The 22,005-nt window shown below is 40.3% G+C and overlaps 1 long non-coding RNA gene across 4 annotated transcripts in view; it reads right to left on the bottom strand.

The window, feature by feature from the left end:
* Nucleotides 1–20,564, bottom strand: part of LOC137201139 (uncharacterized) — a 48,835-nt gene extending 28,271 nt beyond the window's left edge. For all 4 annotated transcript variants that reach the window (XR_010932133.1, XR_010932135.1, XR_010932134.1 and 1 more), the window contains exons 1-2: nucleotides 20,503–20,564; nucleotides 19,981–20,187 (exon numbers count right to left, since the gene is read on the bottom strand). This is a non-coding gene — a long non-coding RNA (uncharacterized lncRNA). The remainder of the gene's footprint in view (nucleotides 1–19,980; nucleotides 20,188–20,502) is intronic.
* Between the last annotated feature and the right edge of the window lie 1,441 nt (nucleotides 20,565–22,005).

Below are 22,005 nucleotides of genomic sequence, written 5' to 3'. Positions count from 1 at the left end.
ATATATTTAAAGACAATAGATTAAATTTAATTATTTAAATACAATACAATCAAACAAAACATAGCCTATTGGTGTTTCTAATTCCATGTTACCATCTCAAGAGAATAAGCATTATAGTGTTTTAAACGACCATCATCAACAACCGCGGATGCAGCGGGTCGAGTTATATCCAGGTAACAACTCCCTCATGACTACCACTATTCTTATCTCCTCCAGGGAACTGAATAAAAGATGGAGATAAACTGATGATGAACAGCGATGCACACGGACAGCAACAGTCAGAGAGACACACACCGTCTTAAATACGTAATAACGTTTATGTGTAGTCCGCAGATGTGAGATGACCTTGCTTTTTCATGTGAAAATTTGTACTGAAAGAAAACAGTGTTATATTGAGATCTTGTGAGATACGACACATAAATGCACAAGGTGAGAGAAAGTTTAATGCCTTGTATTTTTCTTCTTTATTCTTTTTACTCACTTCTGCAGCCTTGCAGTTATTTTTTGCCCGATAACGTCATCACACCCTCGCCGTTTGTCCATTTCCATGTCACCCTATTTTATAATTTTGTGAACAATACAACATCACAAACAGGATACCAAGACGACGAGTATTCTGGGTAAGTAAACCTTCAAGAATACTTCTTTCTGATTACTGGAATTTGTAGTGAAGTGGTCTGAAGTGATCTTTTTCAGAAGGACAGACATGTTTTAGCTAGATGATGATGACATTTTCTGATATTATCAAAAAGGTTTCGAAAGGATCTTATAAGCCGACAAGGTTGGAGAACGGTAAGGAACATGTATTAATAACCAAAACTGGATGCACAGTCTTCCTACCTGTACCACAGTTACCACAGTTACTGTAATAAGACACATGAAAGTTTGTATGTATATGTCTTTTTGAGTGTGTATATGTGTTTTTAGTGGCTCGACTCAGGCTTGGTGATTACATAAAGTCTGCACGCCAGCTGTAACCGGCGTCGCTTTATGCCTGGATCTAATAAAGCCAAGCTCATAGGCTCAGTGTGTTTCCTCTAGCATGCAGTGTAGCAGGGTGTGTATAATACCTTCTGTACAAGCACCAAATGCTTCTCCTTCCTCCCTGATCCCACATCACCTCGTCTCAACTTCCAGGCATGGAAAAGTTAGCCTCGAGAGAGTTTGTTCACACCATAAAAGGGATGAGAGGTGGCGGCCGTGAAGTGCGGCCACAAGGCGAGTGAAAACAAAGTATGTTCACTTCTACTGTCCCACGCAGAGCTGTCGCCGGGATATTAACCACTCAATGTGACACCAAAAAAAACACATCTGTAAAAGTTTTTATTATTTGATTGTTGGATGGATCGCAGGTACCGGCCCTATAAACGCTGATGTCCGTGACTGACTGAGTGAATGAGTCACTGAATGAGCGATGAAGTTACACGATTGGTTGAGCGTGACTTCATCACTCGCCTTAGCCAGGTGTCGCCACATGTCGCTACTTCCTGTATCTGTCAGTTCAAATTATATGCCCTCTAGCGTTTCATAAACAGCCATATACTAGCTTTTTACCTGGTCTTGTTCATATTTTATTTCTTCAACCGTTTTTCAGGAAATTTCATTTTCCTTCATGAGATTCAACATGATGATTCAAAGCATCCTATACTCTGCCAGAAAGATATGTGTAACTCTCAAACAGAAAATGTATAAACTCCCTGCAGTTTACTAAAAGCCAGGACATGACCTCATTGTCCCCAGTAGACCTTCCACTCTGTTTTCTGTGGTGTTTAGAATCGGAGCCTCTTCAATCAATCCCCTCCCTACAGAGCAGAGGGAGGTAGGGAGGGGATACACGTATTCTACAGGATAACAGACTTTTTCGCCGTAAAAACATTTGTGCTCCTGCAGATCTAGTTCATAAAAACTCAGCTTCGGGGTTCAGGGTTGCAAACCTGAAGTAAATCAAACAAGTTTTCCATCGAACGTTCACCCACACGTCGTTACACTGACGTTACAGGAGAAACGTCTTCTTCACCACTTCTTCCGGCTGACTGAATGCGTTTGGTGCCCTCTACAAGAGGGTAACAGGCAAAATAGATAAATCGAGAGCACTTATTAAGTAATCTATGCGGAAAAATTATTAATTTGAAAGTAAAAATTATTAAAACAAAAGCACCAACTTTTTTTTCCCCTCTATGGCGCCTCCCAGGCTTTTTTCACAAAAAACATCCTCTCAATTATTCTTGTGATCACATCAATGTGTACCTGTCATTGCTCCTCCTCCCCTGTGCTCCTCCTCTAGGCCAAACATCTAAGCAGGTGGAGATGATCCTATTGAGGGATTGGACAGCCTGACAGACAGGCTGCCACCTCCAAGCAACCAGTCCCCTGTCAAAGTAGTGCTCTCTTTGTGAGGCATGACCAGCAGCAGCACTGAACAGAGTTAAGGATAGTGTAGGATAGCTGCTACATGTTTTAGAGTTGTAGGTGAAGGTGTGCACTGCATGAACACTATCCAATACAAACAATCAGCTGAGGTGAAACACAATCACTTCGCAGAGGAAAGAAACCCAGGGAATACAGAGACAAAAACAAATGAATCGTGCAGTTATTGTAACCAAATAAGCCAAGTGGAAGATATGAGAGTTCTATGATTTATAAATAAAGATGTGTACTTTCTCACTTCATAAATGGAGGGGCAGACGACGGCCTGGGAAAGGAAAGGAGGCGAGAGAGAGGGAGGGAGAGAGAGAGAGCGCTACAAACGTTTATCCCTTAGTAGACACGGAGTTTCACTCAGCTCACACATGTGGAACGGCCTCTCTGGTCAGTCAGATGCACTGATGGAGATAAACCAAAGTGACATCACTGCTACATTTGTGATAGCTCAACATTCTGCTCTCTCTTTTCCCTTTTTCCCCATCCTCCCTCTGTCTTTCTATTGCCTCCTCCGTCTCCTTCCTCTCAAGGGCACCTTGCCACTGTGAATAGAGACGTCGCTATTGTTCTCCCCCCATTCCTGCCTCCCTCTTTCCCTCCTCTCACCTCCTCTCTCACCCCATATCTGCTTGTCTCTTCGCTGATTATCAATGCAACACCTCTAATAAGATCCATCAGCCCGCCGCTTTCCCGCCCTCTCACACCCACTTCATTTAAACAGGGAGTGAGAATCAAAGACGGTGAGTAATTTGGGGTAAAAAGAAGATGGATGTGCCTCCGTGTGAACAACATGCTCAAGAGCCCCGCTGCAGACAGTAGATGGAGAGGAGAGGACCTTTGGGTTAGGGACTTTTTAGATCCTTTTGCTATTTCAATCTTCATTCAGCAAAGATTACCTTGAAGGATGGTGTTGTTGGCAGTGTTATATTTTTGCAACAAAGGCTTACTTCAACAGAAAGAGCAATTCCCAATACCAATTATCCACAGCACAGAAGAGACGCAGTTTGAAGGTCCTATATAATAATAACAATAATAATAATAATCTTTATTTGTAGAGCACTTTTCAAAAATCCACATTACAAAGTGCTTCACAAAGACATAAAATCATCAAGTATCTAGTATAATCTAGGAAAAAGCAAGAATAGAAAAACATGTTTTTTTGAAGGAAATAAAAGACAAAAAAGAAAAAAATTAAAACTTAAGTAAAATCGGGACCCTGACCGCAAATGCTCTGTCCCCTTTAGTTTTCAGCCAGGCCTCTGGAACGGACAAAAGGATCTTGAAGTACATACCGGCGTGTACGGTACTAAGGGGTCAGAGATATAGCAGGGAGAGAGGCCATGAGGAGTCTTAAAAGTAATCAGTAAGGTCTTAAAAGTCTATTCTAAAACATACTGGGAGTCAGTGTAAAGAGGCTAAAACAGTTGCTGGGTTCTGGTTAAAAGCCTGGCAGCTGACTTCTGTACAGTCTGGAGTCCATCAATGGATTTTTGGTTCAGGCAAGTAAAAAGGCTGCTGCAATAATCAAGGCGTGATGAGATGAAGGTGTGTAAAATGGCACATTTGCATGTTACTATCTGAAAATCATTATTTTTTACACATTAAAAGGGGGGAGTGACAACACGGTCTTTGAGATAAGAAGCCACAGTGAAATGGGGAATTTGGTAAATGTTTCTACACATCAGTACCTAATAAAAACACCGGCATGAGACACCCAGATCTTACAATATACAGCATTAAGTTAGATATCGCCACATGACAAACACATGAGCCAGGTGGACAATGATGACAAACGACATTTCTCTCCTCTATAGATGGGTAGACAGAAGGGTTCCAGCAGTTTCTCGGTGCAGAGATGATCCCAAAAAATGACATGCCATGATGGCTCAGTGTCATTCTTCGCGTGACTATTTTTAACACGGGATGGAAAGCAGTGAGAGACGCCGAACAGGTATCCTCCTACTGCCATCAGCATTCAAAATAAGGATAGAAAAACGCACCACTGTGGCAACTAATCTGTCTTATTGTCAGTGTGAACACATCAGTACGCAAGATGCTATAAACATGCAGTGACAGTTATCAAGAAATTTCTGAATATCTGCACATTTTGCAGTATCCCATTGTTACACAGCCTGTCCCTTCCTTATCTATACTGTATATAATATCCCTATAAAATGTCAGCTCATCTGGCTTAAATCATTACAATACCAAATCAAATAGGTGCCATAAAAGGTTAAAGAAATTCTTTGGTCTCCTGTCTACTTTAAGCCTTTCTTAGATCCAACTTCAGAGACTATCAATGACTAATGGCGTGACTAGACAAGGGAGATACTCTCAGTAGCTCATCTATAAGCCCAGGGTCAGAGGCTTCTCAACATATGAGCTGGCGGCGCTGAGGAAAGGAGCTGAATGGCACAGTTGACATCAAGGCTGGGGGAAATACAGTACCTGGCTATTACTCCTTCACAAGGCTCCACCTCAATGTATGCACATGTGAAATAGGCTGGCTGTACAAGTTCAGCCGGGCTTGGATGAGGCACAAATAAATAATACAGTTCTGGGATGAAGGTTATCATAAATAGAGCGACTGCAGTTGTTGGGGCTGGTCTGCGGTGATGGGTCTTATGGTGAAAAGTACATCCCCCACAAGGCCCTGTGACATGGACAACTGCTGAAGGGCTGTCCCCAACAATCACATCTTCCTACAAAAGGCCCGGGCCAGGGAACTGAATAACACAAAGGGCAACAGCCTAAAAATAATTATCAAAGCCTGTAGAGATTCCCCACTAAATACAGTAGCCATGAATGATCATCATCAAGGCGTCAGATAAAACTGAAATATGATCTGAAATTGAAATACAATAGATATTACTTGCTTTTAATATTTTTCCTGCTTCCATCTCACGCAGTGTCTGTTCTCCAATCAAGCCTCTTCTTAATTAGAAACAATGTTTTCAAGCTACACAAACAACCAGAGCTTTGCAAAGCTACAAAAAACAACTAAAAAACAAAAACAGTTTTGTGTATTTCTGCAGTCTCCTGTGGGCCATACTCTTCATTTCTCTTTCACTATCTTCACTGTTCAAGATCCGCCTCAACACACACACACACACACACACACACACGCATCTCCTTCTATAACCGACCCTCCCGTGTTTGCCCATTGACACTTATCATCGATGCACACAACATCTTTTCCTGCATCCCTATCGATCCCCTTATTGAAACAAGCCTCATTTGTAGTCTCCTTCTTGACATTTTTTTTTTCCTCTCCTGTCTCTTTCTTTTCCAAACTCTGACAGGCTGTGCAGATTTTGGCAGTTTGCTGTTCTCCCCTAATCCTTCGCCAGACTTTCCTCCTTCACAAATATACAAGGATTTCAGAGAAAATGCAGTCAGACATCAGATGGCCACAAAGACATTCCAGCTTGTGATATACAGTTTTTAAAAATGTAAAAAAAAAGTCAGCTATTTCACTTACGGTTACTGACTTCATATATTAATGATGATCATATTTCCTGATGGAAAAGGTGAAGTCCATTATTTCCTGTATTGTGATATCTTAGAGTGGATTATCGGTTACTTTATGGCCACTTACCAAGAAAAATAACAAAGAAAGACTGACAATCTTCAGCAATTTTTAAGCTTATTTTTGGCCTATGCAGCCACTATCCACTAGTGAATTTAATCATTAACATAGATTAAAGCATCTGTATTTTTACACCATTATGATATCATAGTATATATTCCGGCTAGTAGATACATAGTCTCAGTATCCAATATTAACGGACTACTATCACTGCTCTCCTGCTCACAAAACTTTCACCTGCTTGTGGTTTTTCTGTTTGGTAGGACAGACCCAGCCATCATTGTATCCCTAAGTATAATTGGTTGAGTGGGTCCCACCATCTTGCACAGCTAGGTACGGCAACACCATTTGGACAAACCACATAGACTAGTTCTGTATGAAAAGTGCCCTGACATGACTTCTGTTGTGATTTGAAGCTATATAAATAAAATTGACTTGAAATATGAAATCTTACACAGAGCAATGTACTTGAATGTGTTTGTTTGAGCTCTGTCTTTTGTTTCTTCAATTGCTGACATTAATTTGATTTAAAAAAAAAAACAACTGGTAATTTGTTTATTAACTTAGATCCTGGAGTTATTTATATAGTGTTTACTTTGGTAAAATGTCAGTGTAGGCACAAATATTGAATAAATTGAGATAAAACAGAAATATTAATTCAACAAGCGCAGGCTGACCTCATGGAACTTTTCATGTGTTTTCAGCATTTTAACTGTATTGTGTGACATTTTTCACAACATATGAATTACTACAGAAAAATGTTTGGTTCAAACAGGAGCGTCATGCGTTCACTTGAGAAAAAAAAAAACCTGTTTTTCTGAGAAAGGTTTTCATCAAAAAAAACAAAACTCCGCTCTGTTTTTCTAAAGTGATGAGATGCCACAAAATCCTGACTGTCCGAATTTCATTGCACCTAAAGTAGTGTAATTATGGTAACCACAGCCTCTGAGCGAGGCGAAGGTCCTGAAAGATGCATACACGCCTTTTCTTTCATGTTCTTTCTGTGTTCTTCTATGAACATAATTGTACTTTTTTTCTCATGTTTGACCTGTTGTAAGTTTTATTTTGCCAATAAGTTATCAGATAAATCCTAAAGCTTGCTGGTCCAGATGTGCTCTCTAACAGCATTAAAGTCCAGTCATCCCACTGTACCTGTTTGTTGCAAACTGAAATAACCTCTTAGCTCTGCAGGCAGTCTGGTGTGTTTCTGGGCTTTGATGAGACATTTTTGCCTGTCCTGAGGTGCTTGTGCAAAGTCGACAAACCAATAACAATACCATCTATATTACTTAAAGACCCAATGTTTCAATAAAACTGGATTAAACTGAACAGGGGGACGTGTTTGCTAAGAGCTCTCAAGTAGGAATGAGAGCTTCTCTTGGGATTTTGAGGTATCTCGTTAATTCACTCAATTTTTTTCACTGAAAGTCTTTCTCAGAAGCCTCTTTTATACAGAGAACCCGCATTATAGCTGTGAAGAGGATCCACCTTTTGTTTTTTTACGCTGAACTAAACAAACCCGGCATAAAGCTTACTGTGTGTGCTTTTACATAGCACGCCGGCGGTCCAGATTCAGAGGCGTGACGGAGATCAGACTCTGCCGTGAGGGAGTACAGAGACGTTACTATGACGAGGAGAGGACATTACTCTTCGTTTGATAACATTAAAAGTTAAGTTAGACTCTTCTGTCGGCTTCCCAACTCATTTTAAAAAAGACAAGAGAAAAAGAGAGAGAGCAGCTGTGATCGAGTGAGCTAGAGAGTGAATGAAGAGAGGGAGCGCTGGTAGCGAAAAAGCGAAGTGAATCAGATCAATAAACTGTTATTTTCTGATTGTTTCAGAGCGGTTACGTTCTAAAGCACAAACACCCGAACACACACCTACGCTCAACACTGCAGCTGTACACTGCACCGCCTGACGTCTGTCCCCTTTACGCACACAGTCATCCAGCGTCCGTAGCCCCCCCACTCCGTGACTGTACCTTTTATACAGAACAGCGAGCCTTGAACAAACTGTGTAAAAGGCGCTATGATTTCTGAGATAATTATCTTATTAATTCAGAAAAACAAGTTTTTTTTTTCTCAAGTGAATGCATTACGCTTCCGTAGGTTCATGTTCAAATTCTTTGGAAAAATGTAAAACTGTACTCATTCAGTAATTTATTGAATGTGTTTGTCTGAGCTGTCTTTTGTATCTTTTGTTTCTTCCATCTTTGACATTAATTTGATCAAACACTGAGACATTTTCTTCTTTTTACTTAGATCTTATAGTTGTTTTTATATTGGATATTTTGGTAAAACTGTTTGGTTCATGTTCAAGATGTAATTCTTTGGCCTTGAAAGTTATAAAAGCAGTGTTAAAAAATAAAAGTATAGAAACTTTGTATCTGATTGAGCTTTCTTTCTTAAAAATATAAGCTATTGCCTACATCACCACAACTATACAGAATAGCCAATAAACTCATTGTCTTAGCTGATACTGACAAAGCTTTTATACCTGTTATACCTAATGGCCTTTGCTCAACCATTGTGTTATCTCTCTCTCTCTATCTCGGTGGCTTGTGGACCTATTGATAGGGGCAAGTTTATGTATGTGTGCGTCTGTCACACACGCACATACACACATGCACTCACAAATCTAAAACTCTAATTGGTCCTCACAAAGATAGATACCCTCACACATACACTAACACACAGGTCTAATACTCAAATTGGTCCTTTGTGTATATGTACTACAGAATACACACACATACACACACACACACACACACACACACACACACATTTTTATGTAATAACTCATATGCTGTGTTAAATGTCATACAATACAATTAAAATGCTAAAAACAGATGAAAAGTTCCATGAGGTGTTGCCGTACCTAGCTGTCCAATTATATTTAGGGATACAATGGTGACTGGGTCCGCCCACTTACTGCCAAAAAGGAAAACCATTCGCCAAAATTTCACGAGCAGGAGAGCAGTGATAGTAGTTGTGCTCTCGGGGATGACAGTCACGCGCTCAAAGCATGGTTTTCTCCTCGCAGGCTACAATATTGCTTGTGTGAACAGAGATATTTAGCAAGCGAGCGCTGTAAAAGCGCTTGCAAAAATAATACGCGTGCACGGCTGTTTGAGTTACGCACGCGATTCCTCTACGCGATCCACATGCAAGGATCTCATTTGCACTGAAATTTTTAATATACGACATGAAGGTGTCCTCTTGTCCACTGGATATAATGCCAACAAAGTTTTTAATTGATGTAATTGAAACAATTGGATCCTGGTTGCTCTCAGTTTTCAACAGTTCATAGACCTGGACTGCTTCCCAGACCACTTTAAAACCGCGAGTGTTCAGCCACTCCTAAAAAAGCCTGGGACCTTATGGCTCTAGAAAATTATCAACCTGTTTCAAACTTACCTTTTATCTCCAAAATACATGGCTAAGCAACTCTCTGCTGCTGTGAAAGGAAACAGCATTTTTGAAACCTTTCAGTCTGGTTTCCATCAGCATCACAGCACAAAGACTTCCCTTCTTAAAGTCATAAATGACCTTTTAATGATCAATGATGCTGGTACGTGTTCCATTCTGTACTGCTCGATTTGAGCGCAGCTTTTGACACGATTGATCACAGCATTTTATTAGACAGACTATTCGTATACATGGTGTTTCCTTTCACTGTTATGCCAACGACACACAGCTGTATGTCCCTGTTAAGCCCACTGACCTCAGTATGCTGAGTTACACAATTTTCTTCAAATGAACTCTATTAAAACAGAAATTCCTCGAATTGGCTCCAGCAATACAAACATTTAAATCCTGCCCATTATCTACTGGGCACCTGTCTGAATACATTAAGCCTGTTGCTAGAAATCTTGGCATCTTATTTGACTATAATTTAAACTTTGAGCAGCACATTACAAAACTTGTACAAGCATGTTTTTATCAACTAAGGAACATCGCCAGAATTCAACCTATTGTAAGTTTTAAAGATACAGAAACTATTATACATGCTTTTATCTCACTGTAACAGCCTAGACAGAAAAACTGTAGACCGGTTACAGACAGTACAGCTGCAAGGCTTTTAACCAGAGTAAATAGTTTTGAACACATCACCCCGGTTTTAGCCTCTTGACACTGGCGTCCAGTATGTTTTAGAATTGATTTCAAGGTTTTTTTAATTACTTACAAGACACTAAATGGTCTGACTCTTCAATATATCTCAGATCTTTTATCCTTGTACGACCCTGCTCGCACTTTGAGATCCTCGGGCAGGGGTCTTGTATCTGTTCCAGACTCTTGGTTTTGAAGACGAATGGGGACAAAGCTTTTGAAATAAAGAGCCCTGAGGCTCTTAACACCCTGCCCGCGGAAATAAGGCAGGCTGGGTCAGTGGTTTCTTTTAAATATAAGCTCAATATATACTTTTATCGTACCACCTTCCCTGATTTCACCTGATTCTAGTTTTTATTCTGTTTTATGGGCTTTACTATTTTAATTTTTATGTTGCTCTTTTAGTAACTTTATTCTGTTATTGCTGTGTTTTTATTTGATTTTTTATGTGAAGCATTTTGTAATTTTGTTTTGATAAGTGCCATAAAAATAAAGATATTACATTATTTTTTAGAACTTTTTGCTTTTGAGTTAAACCTGCAGTAATTGATTTTTTTTTGGCCACTTGTGAGTAGTGGAAACAAGCTGTAAACAAAACACTGACATATTATCACCTTTCAAGTTGATGATTAGCAAACACTTGTCTGTTTACACATCTAACATTATCAGTCCTTTGAATTCGTTGGTCCATTCTCACCCTCCACTTAATTCTGAGGGAAATATCTTGTTTCTTTAGCTGCTAAATGCACCACTATACTGACCGACTAATCGTTAACTTTGTCAGGTGTTTGGTTTGCAGTGTGTTTTAAGAGTTTTTCCACTAAAAATGACACAATAAGAGTGATGAGAGTGAATCAAAAGCCTTCGGCCAAAACCATAAGCTGAAAGACATTATAAAGCCTCATAGTGCTGAGGGGAACTTCAATGTCAGGTGATAATTCTCTGCGTGTTGTGACTCTTTTCACATACAAAAAGTCACGTGATCCATAGTTCCATAAAAATAGTGATTATAGCCGCTTTAAAGACATTTGCAGGATGAATTTGCAGGATGATGAAACATATTTGGATACCGTGATTAAGCAGAGCAAGGGAAATAGTATGCTAAACTAAATAGTGAGTCAGGGGACACACGTGGATAAATGAAATGGTGAAGTCTCCTTTTATAACCTTAAACTAAAGCACCGTGGATTCCCTAATAGAGGACTAACCGCAGAAAGCACTGATCTGCAAGCTGACACACATTGTCTAACATCCATAAGTCCTACTGCCAAGTGAACCAAGATACTTCCTCCAGGGATGAAATAGTTTTTCTCCCCCCCCCTTTTTTTTGCACAAACTCCACAGTTGAGCTCCTATAACCGCAGACTTAGAGCAGCAATGTCCTCCCTTTTTCCTTTTCCTCCTTCCTTCCTTCACTCTAATCCAGAAAATGCATATTCAGCCGAAGGAAACAAAGGACCAGAAGAGAGAAAAAGAGAATGAGTGTGAGAGGCTGCGAGAGAAAGAGAGAAAGACTGAGAAAGAGAAGTGTGTGGGTCCTGCATCTCAAGCCCTCCAGAGATCAATTGTACAAACTTCTCCATGAGTGCTCTCTCTTGCCCCTGCACACTCTGAACTAGCCGAATCAATGCCCAGGCATGTGTGTTTGTGTGTGTATGCGTATGTGCATGTTATGTAGACAGGAAAGGGAGCAGGGGAGAACAACTGCGAGGGTGGAAGAAAAGGAGGGAGAGAAAATGGAGGGAATAAGAGAAGCAGCAGTAAACGAAAGAACTTCCTCAGATCAGATATTCTTAAATGTCACTGAGCTGAAGTGTCTCTTGACGGTGTCATGTGGAATATAAAGGCATCTTGGCAGCGGGGACGGATCTCATTGCATTCAGCGCTGTGTTTCACACTGGGTTTCGCTCCTTAACATGCCACAAAAAAAAAACAAAACAAAGAAAACCCCGGCCTTTAATGTGTAACCCCCACTTCCCATCACATGGCCTCTATTTTCAGTGATTACGTCCTAGTTATGAAAAATGCTTTTATTTGCAAAACCATAACCCATACAATGGAAACATGAATGTCGTCAAGTGCCTGCGTTAAACCTCAAACAGCATTAACATTTAAAAACGTCTTGTCACGTTCTTCTCACAACTGTATTGTTACCGTAACAAAGGCGGCAACTCATTGTCTGTAACTTCCCACTCACTTACAACACTATCATTTTTAGTGACTTATGTCCTATGAGTTAGTAATGACGATGGGACTATTTATTTCTACTGTGCCTCGTAGCATGAATATTAAAGCGAATGACAAATCCCTCCTGGAGATTTGGCTGCAAAAGGGTTTTATGTCAGGTTTGTGGATCTGCAAAGAAATATTATCACCATTTGATTGTCTTTATTTCCAATTATTTCTTACATACTCATGTTTTTTTTTCTCTTTGGTTGAATAGTCATAGAAATTACCACAAGTGATGCACATATTGCATACTCTTCTTTTGCGATTTCTACAACTTTTACACTGAAGAAAGCAGACGATAAGGCAGAGTGTCTCCTTTATTAAGGCCTCTCACACTGGGTCTTAGTGGGAGATTTCGGCTTCACGCCTCCCTGCCACGGTTTCAGTAAATCGGCTTTCTGTGGCCATGACAGTCATTAGCCTTGCCCCTGGCAGTAATCCTCTAGTTTCTGTCTCTAATGGAAGCAGGAAGGGTTAGTAGCATTCACTCCGTTACTGCTTCTGCTGTTGGGCCCCATGGGGGACATACAAGCTGTGCAAAGCCTAAGTCTGATGCATCTCCCGCTCTAAGGTACGAACCAGCACCAAACACCACAGGCCTCACTCACACTTGTCTTGAGTTGTTGTTAAGACAACTTCTGAACAAAGGTACTTACAACATGGTATACAAATTAGGTCTTTATCTAACATGCTCCACATTTCAAATTTGTCTCCGATAAATTGCAATGGTGATGTTAATATGTTAGCGGGCATAGTTAGACATCTTAGAAAACCCAAACAGAAAACAGCACTATGTGACAAAATGGCAACGAGACCCAAAAATTTATGATTTTCACAGTGTAAGTAGTGAACAACCCAGAGAAATCACTGATGCAGGAAACTGCTGCTGATGCTGTAACTTCAGAGGCACAACTTTGATGAAATCAAGAAATAGTTTGACCTCAAGTTATAAGAAAATGTTGACGAGAACTCAAAACAGACTAGCCATCATTTATTAGCTACAGATGGAAGGCGGAGCGCTGACAGGGGACATAAAAGAAGAGGCCGTCATCATCAGAGTCAGACACTGATTTAATTTAAGCTGCATATCCATCAAAGTTCAGACCTTAGGCTACATACTGATGGTGTTGATTTGAACTGTAGCACATGACAGGACCTTTCTTGTCGGCAGTGTCCAAGCAAGTCCACCAGCTGTCCATGAAACCTACAGTGCACTCCGTGACAGAGTGCAAATTGCACGCAAGAGAAGGGTCCAGGAGTGGGTCAGGGCTGTCATTGGCCATGTGAACAGGACATAGCTTCTATCACCTAGATATATGTAAACCTGCCAGCTGCCAGCAGAGAGCCGGGTTACTTTAACTTCGAGTCAGTCAGTGGAAAATGTGCCCTCTAACTTCAGGTTTACTCTTGTCATGACACATGATGCCATGTTGTTCTGCAGCACCAAGTCGTGGCATCTGTCTGGCCAGCAGGAATCCATATTTTATATAAGTATAATATATATGTATGTATGTATATGGTATAAGTTGGTGTTGTGAAAGTGAATGTATATGTTTGCAGTTTAAAGAGGACTCAAGAGACTGACTTGAGGTTTTGATTTGTGTCTGTTCTACTGTAGGATATGGGAATTTGATGTATTTTAGTGCCACTTTCATAATACCATACACCAAATTTGGGAGAGTGTGGCTGACGGATTGCTGTGATATGCGGCCCACTCACACATCTCTCTCTGGAGTGTCCAGGAAAGGGAGAAGACACAACATGAGGACATGCGGTAGGGGGGCAGCTATGAACATTTTGCTCCACTGTTGACTTGAAGCTGGAAGGTCTTGCAAAAATCCTTGCAAATTTCAGTCTTGAACTTATCACAAGTCATTCCTCTCTGTGCTCAACGAGCAAAGAAACAGTCCTTCTCTCCTCAAGGCCACTACACTTGACAGCATATGTACCATTGTAAGTTCTGAATGCATGCACCTGGGCCTTTATATCATAAATGCTTACCTTGATGAATCAGTTAAACACATGTATCTGACTGAACAGAGTTGTGTATGAATTTTTTCATATTAATTTAACAGTATGCTTAATATCAGTAGTCAAATAGACAAAGTATGACCCACACACAAGGACATTCAATGGATAGAGGAGTCTGCAGAAAATTGGCAGAAGTAAAATTACAACGCACACGTTTTTTGTTTGTCTTTTCTATAACATGACTTGCATGAGAGTTACACTTTTTGACCCTGAGATGACGGCAAAGGCGCTAAACCATGAATACTCACAGTCTAAACAGGTATGCATGAACATGCAATCAGTGTCCTGGAACATGCATTCAGTGTCCGTGTTTGTTAGTGTTTATTCTCTTTAATCTTGTACTTACTTAGAGCAGCTTTTGGATATTTATTAGCAAAACACATTTGTGCCTTCCCAACAGCTTCTGACATTTCCCTGAGAGACTTGCTCAGTAAATAGAGCACAATAAGTGCATGTTCCTGTCGTATCGCCGATTTAATGAGTGATTTGACAAAGTCTTAACCTGTCAAGATGCTCGTCCTGCCCTTTAAGCAACCAAAGGCGGTGACAGAATCTTTATTGTGATTCTGGATTATATCTAGGGAGACTATAAACAAACAGATTGTGACTGATAACCACACACACTCACCATCCCCATGCTAGAGTCTATAGTCCATTAATTAAATCATTTATTTGTTCCTTCCTTTGTTTTTATTAGTTCATTTGTTTCTTTGTTTGTTCGCTTATTTGTCTCCTGTTTGTTTTATTGTTAATTCATTCATCTGTTTACCTGTCACACGTCCTGAATGACTGTGACGCATCGAAGCATTGTGACTTGGTCGCCATACACCCAACGTCCCCAATCTAATCCAATCCGAATTAAAAGTCAAAACAGACAAACAACTTTCTTATTTATTAGACCAGTGGGACAGTGTATCATTTGTTGAGAATGATAGGACTACTGTTGAAATGTGGGCGATCCGTGCACCTGGCTGCCGCATTTCTAATCCTAAAAAAATATATTCTGTCATTGTATTAAGGCATTGTCTGCACAAAGTAATGTCTAAAGTCATAAAATGAGTTTGTTTAATCATCACCTGTGTTTTGGTCTGTAGTAGTATAAATCAGTCTAAAATGATCACTGATTGGTATTAGAAAGGAATATTTTCATTGTATTCGTATTTATTGGGACAATGTACAGTTTTAAACATAAATGTTAACATTTGATGTACTGCACCAGAGTTAGCTTAAACTAATTTCCATCTGCAGTCCCTTACAATTAAAACATATAGCAACACAATAACAAACAGCACAAAGCAAAAAACACACAGGACACATTATACAAAATACAAAGTTACACACAACAGCACATCACATACACCCACAATGTCAGTTAGAAATTAATAATGTGAACTTGTCAAATTAAAAGCAAGACTACCTGCGCTAATGAGAAGACCATAGATGGAGTTTAGACTCAGTGGTCACACAGCTGATTGGTCTTTAGTAGATTTTTTAATTTGGCCTTGAATGTACTTATTGAACTATAGTTCTTCATATCATCAGGTAGGACTTTCACAGAGAACGCTGACTGCCCAAACGCAGTGCGACGAAATGGTACAATTTTGCATAGAGGATATTCTGGAGGATCTAATAGAACTTACTGAGCAAGTGTACACAAAATCACATAGTGGAGGAGGGGCCAAACCATTTAAAATTTTATAAACTAGGCACAAATTTGACAATAATCTAAAATTCTCATAACTTGGTCAATTGTATTTCTCCAGTACTATACAGTGATGGAAATGCATTGGCTTTTTGTCCAGAGTTTTTTCACATATTTGAGTGGTTCGATATTATTATAAAACGACATTCATCACATAATGAGATAACCCAAGTTATCTAAATTAATAAAGTAGCCTAAATACCACAAATAGACAATAATGATCTATAATAACAATAAACAACTATTGCACTTATGGGTGATTTAAAGGATGACTCCATCTTGTTTTTTTTAAATGTTAATGAAAGCTGTAATCATACAATAAAATAAGAAGATGTAGAAAAACTAGAAATAATTTCCACATATTAAAAGTAGGCTAAGGCTTAAAATACATGCAGGAATTATTATATATGACTTAAGTATAGAGTGAGTATTGTTCTGCTATTTAGTTAGATGATGAAATATGTCACATAAAAAAAACTTGAATGTAATACCAGACCACAGAGTGAGGTCTATCTGACCACAACATCACATTTATAATCATGGGAGCCAATTAACACTGTGTGGATTATTTTTCTAATGAAAGACAATCTTTTTTTTGTTTTTTCCAGTCATCATCACACATTTGTCTCAAGTTATTCTGAGCTGCATTGACAGAATCAGAATGTAAAATAATTCACACTGTCAGCTTTCACTCCGGGGATAAAATAAAATTTGCACAATTAAAATTCAGCTAAAATCATCATTATGTGTTTAGTGTCATTAATGATCTCTAAAAGCAGAGTGGAAATAGAAAGTCTGGGACAATAAAATGTTTCCACTGATCTATAAAACTATATATTGCTTGTTTTTACTTGTCACTTTATTGTAAATACACAACTTTTGTCCATGTCAGGATACTGTAGGAATGATGACTCCAGTGATCTACTCTAATCCGGAGCCGTTTGCTGGTGGGAGGAGAGCTCAGAATTTATTTTTTTAAACTTTGAGCAGCAGCAGCAGCATGTAGGTGCTCTGTCCATTTCTGTGGCTGCTGGCTAGGCAGGCTATGGGGCTTATATCGATTTGTATGTAGCAACGTCATCATGCAGAAACCTATGTCGGGTCACGTGGGAAAAAAGTTCTTAGAAGAGCTTGGGAAAATGGGATTTTGACACTAGAACGTACGTACTTCAACCAAAATTTGAATTACTGGAGTTGAATACATGTGGAACACTAGTGGGAAGCTACAGAATGATATAAAAACCTCCAAAAATAATGGACCTGCCCTTTAGTGTCGCAACAAAACCGACATGACAAAGTCAAGCGCACAATTTCACATTTTCAATTATTAATTTATTTATTTATATTTTAATTTATAACATCATGACGTATATTTCTCTTTTGGTGTTTCATTCATGAAAACTACAAGTAACTTTATACATAATGAACATTTGTGAGTATCTTCATCGTCATTTGAACACATCTGATTGTGTCCCTAAAAAACACTTTGAGACATTCAGCACCTTGACTGTGAATTTTCCACAGACTGCTTTCCTGCACTTCAAGCACTTGGTGAAGAATTTCTTTTTTTTTTTTTTTTTTTTTTTTTGCAGGTCATTCTTGTCTGCTCTTTTTATAATTTAATTATGACTTGTCAGATCACACACTCCAACGGATGCTGTTTCCTAGCAACTTAGAATGTTTAAACACGGAACTACGCAAAAAATAAATGCATTTAATATACGGGTATATTTTACCAGGTGGCGGTTACAGGTATAAATGTTTTTAATCTGGATTCATCTTCACTATTTTTAACAATAGGGGGTGCTTCACAACATTATTTTAGGAAAAGTCAAAGACTGGTGGACATGAATATTTTATCAAAACATAGTAGCGTACAACTCCAACTGTCTGCCCTGCCTGGTCTATATTATAAAATTGATTCCTGCTTTCTTTTTGCCTTTTCTTTGTTTGTTTCCTTCTTTCTCTCTTTCTCTCTGTCTTATTCATTAATCATCTGAATGGGGTTTCTGGAGTAGGGTCACTCTTTTCCTTTTCTATTCCACACTGTCACATGCATTCTTTAAACTTAGCCTCTCTTTGTTCCTCTTCTCTTTATGTTTGAACTGTTTCTATTTCCAAGTGCGGGCTCTATGACAGATAAGTCTTTGAGGTTTGTAAGGAATTCTTTGTTGTATCTACTGAATGCCACAGACCTGACATTATTGAACACTCTCCTGGCAAAAACAGGACATAGAGAGCTCCCGGCAACACAACATGTGAACATATGCACATACGCACTGAAACGAGGGGGAACAAGATCTCCAGAGAGGTGACCGGGGCAAGGACAATGTGCGGCTGCACCGAGCATCGGCGATGAAAGTGGGATTGTTGGATAAAAGAACGAGCGTATTACAGTAGCCACAAGAGCTCACCTCTCACCCTGTGGGCTTTGACAGCCCAACCCCGACCCGCTGCTGACTACTCATAATCAATCACATCTCAGCCAAGGCCCACAATTAATCAATCAATTAAAAACCCACACAAAGCCACACTAGTGTAATCAATCAATCCAGCCTCTGTGGAGGGCTGTTATTGAGAGCCAAGCATCAGATCTATAGGCGCCAGTCCCCAGATGCTACTGGTCACATGCCTGAGTCTATTCCTTCCTCTCTTATTTAGGAAATAAGATAGGAGTAGAGAGTTGAGGCAAAATGCTTGGGTGTGATCCACTACAGGGTGGAGAAGAGGCTCTCAACACTCCCATGATACACCACCAGAGCCTGAATATTCATGCTGAGGAATCGGGTACCAGGGAGGCGCTCAGTTATTCATTATGCTTCTGCAAAAAGAAACACACCATCGTCCCACTGCGATGGAATATTAATAGTTCCCATTAATAAAATATCCCCCTCCCCATCTTAAGTCTTGTCTTCAACTTTCTTGGCCATTGCACATATCGAGGCCTGGGACATTTGGGATATGACCATGAAAGTAAGCCAGACAATTGTCATTTGGCATATTTGTAAAGTTAAAAAAAAAATCTAAATACTCTACATCATTACCATCTGGTTCAAAGTGAGAGAAAGTATCTTGTTCGTCATTTGGCCAAAGCCTTCAATGTGAAAATAGAAAAATAGTGTGGGAGGAAATGGCAAGAACAGCTCTATAGCTGTATACTCAGAGGGGATGAATGTTTAATTTAGAGCAGCCTGAAAGTATGCTGACATTTCGCCATTGTTAGGAGAGATGAATACATGGGACACTGTCTGCCGGAGAAATGGAAATGTGCATCAAGGCTGTTAAAAATTCAGCTGCCTTCCCAACAGACATGCAGATCTAGACTCAGAATACAGTAGGCAACCTACTATGTTTGCCACTGTAAGTCTCCCTTGATTTCCCTGGTGGATGTTGTTGTAATGTCATAATCTTCATGTAACGCCATACAAGTAACAGAACCCATGTTTATGCCATTTGAGCTCACTCGCGTTAGCTTTTACTCATTTTTACTACTGAGCAGCGATTCATCTTTCCACTTCGCCTCACCATCCTGACCTTTGAGAGCAACTTACCTACAAACAAAGCAACTTTCACCTCTACATTAATACAGCATTGCATGCTTGGCTGAAGATCAACATCACAACCAAAGGTGGTGACAGAATCTTTATTGTGATTCTGGATTATATCTAGGGAGACTATATCTCCGGCATGCGCAAAGAAAGTGTTGAAAATAGAGGGAATAAACAAACAAGAAATGCAGGCATATTACAGCACACTGGGACTCTTAGCTCCCCGACAACACCCAAGAGGCTGCGGGGTCGAGAGTGGTCAGCCTGTCGCAAAACAGCGACACCGAGGAAGCGAGTGAAAGAAAAAGAGAGAGAGAAGAAGAGGAAAAAGCCAGAGAGAAGGTCAAGTACCTGCCACTTCTGTCAAACACTTCTTGTAACAGCTGAGCTGTGTCCAGTGGGGTGGCAGGCTGCTTTCGGGGCCTTTCATCTAACAGAGGTGATGGGTGATGAGGGCTCCTCTTCCTCACATTTTAAGTCTGTCACAATACATCCCACAGTTCTGGTAACTTCAGGACACTGCTGGGCTGGCCAGACCTCTGGGAAAATGTGCGCCTGCTGCTTTGAAAAAAACAAAAGGGCAGAGCAGATACTTAATAAGGGAAAGCCATTCCCACATGTCAGTCTCAGTACAAGAACCCCTGTTGTGGCTGTTGTTTATTCTGTTAAAACTCTAAACAACAGCCCATCTTGCACTGGAGAGTTTCAGGATACAAATCAAAGGGGACATTTAGCTGTTATTTATGCTGCTACTCCGCTGTCAAGTGCCTTCAAACTCTGATATGTGTGTACGTGTACGCATTTGTGCATGAACGTGTGTGTTTCATCTTGCCTTTGCGCAAGCAGAACTATCACCGGGCTTACAGGCCTTACCTAGAGGCATGAGGAGCAGCTGGGCCGATGATGTGACCAGTTCAGCAATCACAGCCCTGGATCGGAAACAGAGAAAAAAAAGAGAGTTTCAGGCACTGACTGAGGTTTCAGAGTTGAGAGAAGTGTCTGGCAGTCAGAGAAACATTCAGACAAAGACACCAGAAAAGCATGAACTCCTGCCTGACCACTGGAGCCGCAGACCAGCAGACTGTGACTGACTGACAGACTCTGAGCCGAAGATGGTGATGCGGTCACTGCGCCACACCAAGCCAACTGGCTCACTGAAACAGGATCTGTTGTTCCGACCCCATGGGGACCCAGTGAAGAACTCGCTGCCATCCCTATATCTGAACCTCGCTCAGGGCTAGCGCAAAGAGGAATTAGGGACGGAGTTTAGTTTTGGTGGGTTGTGTTTTTGCCACATGTCAGCCAACTGAGTTTCAGGGAGAGTAGTTCTTAGAGGTAGCTCCAGATAGCCTCATCTTTAACCCCCCCCCTCCTCCTTCCCTGCTCCCCTATCCCCAAGACAGAGTGTCAGAGGACATATGGTTGAGCCAGAAGCACCTGGCAGCCCCTTCAAACCGGCAGGCAGATTGAAATTGTAGCAACAGGGGCTGGGAGCAAGAAGAAAGCCCACAGATATCTCCAAAGAATGGTCTGGAATTCATGGGCTTACTGCCACCGAGAGCACAGGGAGGAGAAGGTGATGATGGGATACTGGGAGGGACAGGTAGAAAAAAGAGGCAAAATGGGCTAGGAGGGAATGGTAGCTTAGAAGACAAAGAACTGAATTAGAGGGGTCCAGTTGGTGACTACTGTCTCAATTACATAGATATAATATATTGTTACAATTCCTAACAGTTATTTCTCAATATAAATGACACATTTATACTGTGGCATGAATGTGTCTAGAATTTTTTTTTTTTTTTTTTTTCTGTAATGGCGTGGGCATCGAGCATTAGACTGTTGCACAGTGTGACTGGATAGTTGCCATGATAATATTTGCCACATCCTTTAACAATCCAAGCAAATATGAAACATGGAGGAATCTGCAAAGAAGGCTGCAAAGAAGCAAATCTCATCACTTATATGAACAATCCTTGTGTAAAAGCAACAGCTGGGCGAGAACCGACAGCGGTCAATTCTGTGATCACACCACTTATTCTGTCTTCCTACTTACAGTCAAGGTACACATGCGGGGCACATGGGCATGTTGAGGTTGAACTCAACTAGTGAGATTATTTTTGCTTCTGTAGCAGATCTGCCTGTCTGTGTAACTAAAACTCTCGTCTAGCCTTGACAGATCAATATACAATAAGACTCTGGGTGTGTTTGCTTTGTTACTTATTTCGGTACCATTCGCAGTCCATTGTGTTCAGACTAATAAGATGGATGGACTAAATGCACTTTGTTAGAAGCATTTCCAGCGTCATGTTTCAATTTAGCTCTTGCCAGTTCTCTCCAGTATTATAACAGTGAGAGGTGTCAATACAGAAAATCACA

Source organism: Thunnus thynnus, chromosome 17 (genome assembly GCF_963924715.1).
Source record: "Thunnus thynnus chromosome 17, fThuThy2.1, whole genome shotgun sequence".
Classification (NCBI taxonomy): Eukaryota; Metazoa; Chordata; class Actinopteri; order Scombriformes; family Scombridae; genus Thunnus; species Thunnus thynnus.
The sequence above is the reverse complement of the archived record's forward strand: the minus strand, read 5'-3'. Positions and strand labels throughout refer to the sequence as shown.